Source organism: Papio anubis, chromosome 6 (assembly GCF_008728515.1).
Source record: "Papio anubis isolate 15944 chromosome 6, Panubis1.0, whole genome shotgun sequence".
NCBI classification, from domain to species: Eukaryota; Metazoa; Chordata; class Mammalia; order Primates; family Cercopithecidae; genus Papio; species Papio anubis.
The window spans coordinates 11974147-11984521 of record NC_044981.1 but is presented as its reverse complement, the minus strand read 5'-3'; the positions used below and the strand labels follow the sequence as shown (position 1 = coordinate 11984521).

At 34.8% G+C, this 10375-nt stretch overlaps 1 protein-coding gene across 1 annotated transcript in view; it reads right to left on the bottom strand.

Moving 5' to 3' along the window:
* HIVEP1 (HIVEP zinc finger 1) overlaps positions 1-10375 on the bottom strand; it is a 221581-nt gene that overhangs the window by 176301 nt on the left and 34905 nt on the right. The window lies entirely within an intron of this gene.

The window sequence follows — 10375 nt, the reverse complement described above, 5'->3', positions numbered from 1 at the left end:
AAATAAGACTTAAGTCAACAAAGGAATCAAATATGCCATTATGGATTTAAACATTATTAATATATTCAGATATTGGCATAAGGAAAACATTCCTTATCAATATAACAAAAGCTATATTCTGAGAAAAAAATCATTTTAAGATGTTGGTCAAAGGATATAAAGTTTCAATGAGGCAGGATGAATAAACTTGGGAGGTCTAAGTTTACAAATGCCATGGCAGCCTCAGGAAGTTTTCCTATATGGTCTAAAGAGGGAAGGCATGAATAATCTGCCGCTTGTTTAGCATATACTCAAGAAATAACCACAAAAATGGGCAACCAGCAGCCCTCAGGGCTGCCCTGCCTATGGAGTAGTCATTATTTTATTCCTTTACTTACTTAATAAACTGGCTTTCACTTAAAAAAATAAAAGTTTGGGAGGTCTAGTATTGTATAATATGGTGACTATAGTTAATAAAAGTGTATTGTGTATTTAAATATTGTTAAGAGAGTAGATCTTTATTCTCACCACAAAAAAAGTATATGAGGTATGGATATATTCAATAGTTTGATTTAATCATTTCACAATGTACTTCATAACATTACTTACAATGTATATCAAAACATTACTTACATTGTACACCACAAACATAATATATACAATTTGTATTTGTCAAGTGTACCTTAACCAAAAAAGCATCTTAAATTTTTTTAAATCAAAAAACCAGAAAGATTAAAACTAAAAAATAAAAATAGAAAAAACCCTAGTGTTTAACTCAAGAAGCTGATATCGCAATAAAGTAAATCTAAGAAAGGGAAGAGGAAATAATTATTAGATGTAAAAGTGTAATAATAAATTAGAAGGATAGAAAAAGTGATAAATACAAAAGACCATTACTTAAACAGTCCAATAAAACTAATAAATATCTACCAAGGGCCGGGTACGGTGGCTCATGCCTGTAATCCCAGCACTTTGGGAGGCCAAGGTGGGCAGATCATGAGGTCACGAGATTGAGACCATCCTGGCCAACATGAAGAAACCCTGTCTCTACTAAAAATACAAAAATTAGCTGGGCTTCGTGGCACATGTCTGTAGTCCCAGCTATTTGAGAGGCTGAGGCAGGAGAATCACTTGAACCCAGGAGGCGGAGATTGCAGTGAGCCGAGTTCGTGCCACTGCACTCCAGCCTGGCAACAGAGTGAGACTCCATCTCAAAAAAAAAAAAAAAAGAAAGAAAGAAACAAACAAACAAACAAAAAACTACCAAGTTTGGTTAAGAAAACCAAAACAAAACCATAAATAACTAAAATTAGGAACAATAATGTTGAACCACAGATTAAAAGGAAATTTAATGAGAATGTAGAAGACAATATTCTCTTAGTTTTTTTTTCTGAAATGATGTTGATGCATCCTAAGGGATGATCTATGCCAGAATGGTATGCAAATAAAATATTGGGACACTTATTTTTATGTTTTTTATTTTAAAAATGGAAAATAATCTGTCCAGATACTGAAACTACTGTTTCACAGTGGCCCCCTACTCAGTTCCTAGGCCAGGCCTGTGTTCTCCTTGGTAGAGGAGGGAAGGGTGGGGTTTCACCATCCTGAGGAGTTGATGTTTATGCTCTTGGTTCTTTAGTTTGTTGGGACATATATACTGAGCTAAATAGAATGCAGAATAGATTATTTAAAATAATAGAATGTTTAAAATTAGCCAGGCATGGTGCCGCACACCTGTAATCCCAGCTACTTGGAAAGCTGAGGCAGGAGAATCGCTTGAACCCGGGAGGCAGAGGTTGCAGTGAGCTGAGATCACACCACTGCACTCCAGCCTGGGTGACAGAGCGAGACTTCATCTAGAAAAAAAAAAAGAATGTTTACAATTCCCTGAAATGAGATGAGGAATTAGCAGGAATATATTTTCCATGGAGATTCGCTAGCTGTGTTTTGTCAAACAATTTAAAAGAATGTTTTCCCCCCCCCGATCTTCAAGCTGGGCTAAATGGAGACTCTTTAAAAAGGCATACAATGTGGGTAGCTTCAATATACATGACACAACTTTGGTATATACTCTTCCCTTCTATAATGTGGGCTCTCTTTTCCCTTAGCTCATCTTTCAAAGTAAACCTTTTCCCATTTAAAAAAAGAAAGTTGAATTTGTGAGGATGTTGTGGGAAATCAGCCACTCCAGAATGCCACTGTTTTTCTTTACAGTGCAGTCCCTTGGCCCTGCAAAGCCTGGCAGGTAGAGAGCCTGGAAAGGTTCAGTGAACAGCATCACTGATCACCACGAAAGATTTACCCCTCACCGCTCCTAGATTTTACCATAGTGGTATCTGGCCCCATAATGTGAGGTGCCTCCAGAGAACCAAGGGCCTTCTGGGAATATTGTTTTCTTGGAGCCTTCCTTTTATGATTAATCCACGGATCAATAAAAGTCCACAAGTTTCTAGTATTTCACTCTCTTATACATATTTCTTTTTGAAGATACAGAGATGTGTTCAAAGCAGTCTTCTTACCTTGGAGGATCATCCTGAAACCTGACATTTCCAAGAGAGGAATGAATGGCAGTTGTCTTTTACAACCTCTCCTTTTACTTCTCAAAACGATTGGCAGAAAGTGCATTGCTCTCCGAGGGAGAGTTTGCACCCGCAAAGCAAAGGGGACATTAGTAAAACACACTGATGCCAAAAATAACCGTCTTTTTTTCTCATTTAAATGTAAGCTGTTTTCTTCAGCTACTTTCAGTTCTCCTCCCAAGGGTGTGACATTGACTGGGAAGAAAAACATCTTCAAGGAACAAGCAGTGCAGATTGGTGATACCATTTGCTTTAAAAGTATCTGGGGGCCGGGCGCGGTGGCTCAAGCCTGCAATCCCAGCACTTTGCGAGGCCGAGACGGGCGGATCACGAGGTCAGGAGATAGAGACCATCCTGGCTAACACGGTGAAACCCCGTCTCTACTAAAAAAATACAAAAAAACTAGCCGGGCGAGGTGGTGGGTGTCTGTAGTCCCAGATACTCTGGGAGGCTGAGGCAGGAGAATGGGGTGAACCGGGAGGCGGAGCTTGCAGTGAGCCGAGATCCCGCCACTGCACTCCAGCCTGGGCGACACAGCGAGACTCCGTCTCAAAAAAAAAAAAAAAAAAAGTATCTGGGGTCCAAATGTTTCAAATGATAGTAATTGTTTTTTTTTTATCAAGTCAAATCTTAAAAATATTTTGTTCATTCTCTAAATTGTTTACATTTTCTGCCTATTACTAAACATTTTATGTTATGTAATAGCTGCTAGAATAGTTATTTTTTAGCAGTGTATAACACCATTCATTGATTACAGAAAATGTTTGCTAATAATGCAAACAAAATTAAGGAAGCAATTTTTGGATTTTTAGATATGATTTTTAGTTAACTATTCCAAAAAGCCAAATACCAAAATTCAATACATAAGATGCACACACATATAATAAATATCATGTTTTTATGCTACTCCTCCCTTCATAATAACGTCACTTTATCTATATATTACATTTTTTATTAGAAATTATGATATAAGAAACAGTACAGATTTACTCTTGCTTTTTAACTTGTAAAGTGGATAATTTCATTATATTGAATCTACACAATTTAAATCTTAATCACTTTTAGTAAACTGCATTGCAAAATGTGCTCCATAATTTATTTTGCAGTGTTTTCATCACATTCCTTGAAATATTCACATTTATGTACATGTTATTTATAATATGTGTAAATAAACACTGACATTTATTTGAATTGAAAAATGCAGTGAGTGATTTTCTGATGTGAACTAAATCTCTATTAGTTGATAGATTTCAAAATGAGAAAAAGCTTTGCTAATTAAGTTTCAAAGCAGACATTTTCCATAAATTGAATGCTCTAAAGCTATAACTTTCAATAAATTGCTTCCATTATTAGTTCTAAATATATAAAAATACATATTTAAAGCATTTGATAAGGTAAAAGGGATCATTACAAAGATATTCCATTAGAAAATTTTTGATGTAAAAAGTAATTTGATTTTCTTAACCCCTTTTTAAGAATAAGCTTTTATTTGGTTTATAACATACAGAAAGAGTCCTTAGGTTATGAATGTATAGTTCACCGAATTATCACTAGGTGAACTCATCTGTGTATTCACCACACAGATAAAAACATAAAAGAAACACTACTAGCATCTCAGAAACCTTTCTCATCTGTCCTCTTAATCTGCCAATTCTTTTTTTTTTTTTTTTTTTTGAGACGGAGTCTCGCTCTGTCCCCCAGGCTGGAGTGCAGTGGCGCGATCTTGGATCTTGGCTCACTGCAAGCTCCACCTCCCGGGTTCACGCCATTCTCCTGCCTCAGTCTCCCGAGTAGCTGGGACTACAGGCGCCCGCCACAGCGCCCGGCTAATTTTTTGTATTTTTAATAGAGACAGGGTTTCACCGTGGTCTCGATCTCCTGACCTTGTGATCCGCCCGCCTCGGCCTCCCAAAGTGCTGGGATTACAGGCATGAGCCACCGCGCCTGGCCTTAATCTGCCAATTCTTTTTCATATATTGATTTGAACAAGTTATTGCTAAGTGAAAACTAGATTCAAAGCAAAACAATTTATACAACAAGAATAATAGCTAATAGGTGTGTTAGATTAGATTATTCCGCAAACATTCACTCCCCTATCTCACACATCCATGGTAAGAATATTCATCAGCCTCTTGATGCTGGACATGGTCTCTGACTTTCTTTGGCCAGTGGCCATGTGCTCATTCTAAGAAGTGTAGGCTTTAAAGATGTACCGTGTGCTTTGATCCCTGACACAAGGAGTGTATGCCTCAGGGAGCCACTGCGACTTCATCCTGGACCCCAGAATGAGACACACGGAACAGACTGGAACTGACTTGCAGCCGAACCCAGGTTTGCCCCAGTTCACCTGCATACTTGCTAGAGAGAAAAAAACCTGCTTTTTTTCTTACATGCCACTCAGATTTTGTTGGTTGATTACACAGGAAAGGCTGACTCATGTAACAATCCCTTGATAAATCTCAACGAAGCCTAAGTGAACAAACTCTAACCACTGGGGAACACATTCATTCTTTGCTTTTGTCACAATTGAAGAATGAATTAGAATTGTCAAAAGATAGATTATTAGCTCGCCTCCCGGGTTCACGCCATTCTCCTGCCTCAACCTCTCCGAGTAGCTGGGACTACAGGCGCTCGCCACCACGCCCGGCTAATTTTCTGTATTTTTAGTAGAGACGGGGTTTCACCGTGGTCTCCATCTCCTGACCTCGTGATCCACCCGCCTCGGCCTCCTAAAGTGCTGGGATTACAAGTGTGACCCACCGCGCCCGGCCTAGAACTAATTTCATCAGTTGGTAACTTCTCTGCAAATAACCCAGAAGTAGGTAAATACTTTGGGCAGCAACAGAACTTCCATTTCTGTCTATTTATATGACCAAGGTTTCTCAGGGCTCACATCTAGAAACATAAAATAGATGAACAGAATTGATGGGAGTGCTGTCTCATTCAAATAATGAACAATATTTATCTAGGGGCAAATGAAAATAACCTGACACCATTAATCTCATTAAGAGCTTTCTTTTTGATAATTTAAAAATTGTTGTTTAATGATTATCTATGAAAATCTGTAATGTAGTTACGTTGTTTTGACTAATTATGTACTACTAACAGTCGCAATGATAGCTCTCTCTAAGAGGCAATTAACACTTAGAGCCTTATGTTCACAGGTAATTAAAAAATTAATCTTTCAATTTATATGCATATTTTAGTCATAGAAAATATTGATGATTAACAGAGTTTCAAAAATAAATAATACTAAATACATTCTTGGGAAGGGGGGCTTGAAGTGGGATAGGAATAAAAGTCCAGGAAGAAAAAGAGATAAAGTACAATTTCCCATTGTTAGATAAAATCTGATACATATATTTTTAAGAATGGACAGTGTGGGTGTCAAATTGCCATGGTGTTGGAATGTCATTGAATATGATGGGATTTAAGGTTTTTTTAAAATGTCTGTGGTTACCAAATTCCACAAATTACATCTTTGCAAACTTGTAAACTTCTGATAACAATTATGAGATGGCTACCTAAAAAAAATCAATGAAGAATACATAGAATTTCATTTCCTCTTGCAGGATATCTGGGATTCAAATTTGAAGAAAAATTTTCAGCTATTTTAATTTGTTTACTGATTTAAGCTTTTGGTGAGTTATGTATGTGTCCTTTATAGAGACAAGCGTCCCAAATTAGCTGATCATTTCTGTGACGATAAATGGCTATCAGTTGTATCAACCCAGCCAACACTGAAAAAATATTAGCACAAACTGCCACTCAAAGGTAAAAGTGATATGCTTTTATAAGGAAATAGAAAAGAAAACTGGCTTTTTAAACAAACTTCTGCAATGGAGACAGCATTTTGAGAATAATTGTTTGGAAATGTTCCCATCATTATGTGATTTTGCTGCTGAAAACAATATTTGTCATTTACAAAATTTCTTAAATCTGCCTACTCTAAAAACAGGACCACAAAATATATAACTTGCTTTGTAACCTGTGTACAGTCCCAGTGGTATTTAAACTCACTTGTTAAAAATTTAAAAATTCAACAGCTTCTGATTGACATCAGGAAAAGCAAATATTTTCTAATATTTCAACCAATATCTACATGATTAGTAAATGGGACTGAAAAGAATGCATATAATGACTTAGTAAGAATGACAATGAAGCACTTACTTTTTCCAGTTTGGACCTGTGTGTATTTGTGAGGTATCTTTAGAGCTAGGGCAACTTTTTAAAACAAATACCAAAAGAAATTGAATTTAGAAAAATATCTTTGATCACTATGTCACAAATTATTAAACCAAGATTTAAAAAAAAAACCTATTTAATGACATAATTTTTACTAAAATATTAATATTAAGACTATTTTTAGAGAAGCAACAAGTTTTTTTATTTCATGATTGAACTAAACAAATTATTCCTAAATAGTTTATTTCATCTTTATCTTATCTTTAAAATTCTTCTATTTACAAGAGTGTTTTATATTTTATGTAACCCACGAGTCTAGTAGTAAATACATGCAATTATTAAATAAGCAAATTGGGGTGCCTACTCAAGCATTTTTAACTGATAGGAGGTAAGAACAAAACATTGGAAGCTACTTCTCTATAAAACTTTATGCAACTGAGTGAGAATATCTTGATGAAATAGATTGTCTGCCTGGAATATATAAATAACCAAAATTGGCTCAAAATGTAGAAGATCTACCATGAATAAAATTGAAAAAGATGATAATTATCCCTTCAAATTTGCCAAAACCAGATGATTTTATGGATGTTATTTTAGACTCTGAAATTATAGATTTCTTTTGCAATTTAAAATGTCCCGGAGAATAAAGATGGAAATCTTCCCAGTTTATTTTAACCTCATACCAAAACCTGATAACATTATCACAATGAAAGAAAACTATAGCTAAATTTCACTTATGATTATAGAGAATTTAAAAATCCTAAATAAAATCATCAACCCAGATGTATTAAAAGAGCAACAAATTTCCCCCATACTAGAGTTTATTATTGGAATCAAGGAGTATAAAGAAATCTATTAATGTAATAGATACAAATGATTTTTAAAAGATAGTATCAATAGATATCCTCCAAAGGTATCTAATTTAGTTTAACAACCAAGTTTGACAGAGTATTTAAGGAAACTAGAAAGACTATTCCTTCAACATTTCGTATATACATAGATAAATACATACATATCAAAATGGATCTCTGCCTCTCTCTCAGATGTATGCCATTGGAAATCACAAACACTTGGTGTAAACAGTTACTACTATTTTGTGAATCTTGACCAATATAATGGGAAAAGCTAAATTAGTTTCAAAAAACACAAAGAAGTATCAATGTTTGCAGTTGATTTCTTTAAATAGGAAAGTTCAATAAAATGACCATTTACAAATCATACAGACATTAATTTTAAAACAGTTTTCTAACAATTAATATCAACTGCCTAGACATACACTTAATTAGGAATGCCTAAAATCCATTAGAAAGCATTAACATTTTCCAAGGGACATAGACAACTACGAAAAAATGGTGCTGCAGATAAGACTCAGTATTGTTAAGATATCAGTTCTGCTAAATTAATTACAAGTTGTCAGAATTTTAGTGAGTTTTCTTAAAAAATAACTTGTAACAGTGATTCCAAATTTCGACTAGAAAAATAAACATATTGCAATAATTAAATTTTTGAAAACTAAGAATGAGAAGAGATTTGCACTAATGGTTTTCAAAATATATTATCAAAATATAACCAATTAAAACAACGGTACTGGAATAGATAGAACAATGAAACAACAATGAAATCCTAGGAGGATTTCAAGTATACTTAAGACTTTAATATATGCTAAAGTGATCTTTATTAACAATGAGAAAATATGTATGTTACTTAACAATGGTGCTGGAACAGTTGGTCTGCTTTGAAAACATAGGACGAATTTCCCACCCTATACCATAATCTAAAATAAATTCCAGATAGATTAAATATTTCTTTTTCTTTCTTTCTTTCTTTTTCTTTTTTTTTTTACACCCAGGTTGGAGTGCAGTGGCACAATCACAGCTCGCCACAGCCTCAACCTCCTGGGCTCAGACGATCGTCTCTCCTCAGCCTCCTGAGTAGGTGGAACTGCAGGCAAATGCCACCATGCTTGGCTAATTTTTAAAATTTTTCTTAGAGACCGATTCTTCCTGTGCTGCCCAGGCTGGTCTTGAACTCCTAGCCTCAAGCAATCCTCCTACCTTGACCTCCCAAAATACTGGGATTACAGGCATGAGACACTGCACCTGGCCTCGAGATTAAATTTTTTGAACACAGAAAATGAATTATGTTTATAATCAAGAATTCTCTAAGCTGCAAACAAGGGTTGGATACAGATTTTGTGGGAAGCAAGCTTAATCAATTTTAGAACTTTCATTAAACGAAGTAATGTAAAAACATAAATGCAAAATTAGAAACAAAACTGGATATCTGCTTAGAATGAGAAAACAAAAGCTGATAAATACCACAGACATCACAAAATTCCAGAAAAATAACATAGCATTTTTATTAGCATACTCTACAATATTTTTTTCTAGTTTTTTTGGCTGTCTGTTTGATTGCTTCCTCCTATGGCAATGATTTTGTAATATTTTCTAAAGAGAAAAATTAAAAGATCCACCAGTCCTTTTTGTCGTGGTTAATCAAAGCACTTTCTTTAAACTGATAGACTGGAAACCTTTCTTACAGCTTCACAACTCATAATAGATAATGTCAGGTAAATTTTTAGTGTTGTGGCTGAACTGGGAAAACCTCTAGCAAGTTTCTTCATATATGAAGTGGAAGACCTTGGAGCATTTCAAGTTCTCCTCTATAAAGTCTAACCTTAAGGCATTCTTTGAATTGGTGACACTAATTTAACAAACTGTCCTGGGGGTATTGTAATGTTGTATTTTTTATGCTATTTGTACTATTTTATCTTTCTTGATGTTTGTATCTCCTGACAAATTAGTGAAAAATGTATTTTGTTTTCAGTTTGTTGCACTCCTGTTTATTAACTGGAAAATCAAAGAATTCTATGGTGTATTCACCACTTATATTTGAAATTTATCTCTTTATTTTAATGAATTCTGTTTTCAGTATTGGGTAAGGGTTTTTTGGCTATATTTTGCTTCTAAATACCAGAATTGTTTCTACTATTATATTGAAATTCATAGCACATACTTTTATTGTATGGACATATACAAAATTATACATACTGCATTATCAAGTTGGAATTATTTTTGTGCATTAATGGAAGAAAATTTCTGTTATGACTAGGCATTGATGAAAACCAAACCCTGTACTTACAATTTTGCAGACTAGCTCCCAGGTCTGTACATTTCCAGCATATTGTACCTATTCCTGCAAGTTATTGCTACAGAGACATAGCTAGAAAGAACTAAATTGTACTCAGAAATGACAGCAAACCACATACATGCATCCTACTAAACTAAATGTATCTTAAGTTCAATTTCCCTTAGTTAGACCTCTAACTGCCTTTAATCTCTGATGTCATTTAACATGAAGTTTAGTGTAATGGACGGGAAGTAAAAGTGAAAAGAAACTGAATGTTGTTAAAGTATCTGACTTTTGGAAGATTTATGACCAGGATAACACATGACTCAGAGCCTTGAAAATGGCCCATATAACTGAGGATCCCTAGAACCTAAAGTTTGTGGTAACTCTTTCTCTGACACATAAAGGCAAGCTGGTAAAGATAATATTGATCAGTTAAATAAGCACTATAAACAACAGTAACCCAAGTATGCCATTTATAGTTAAGAGGCAAATGACAAATG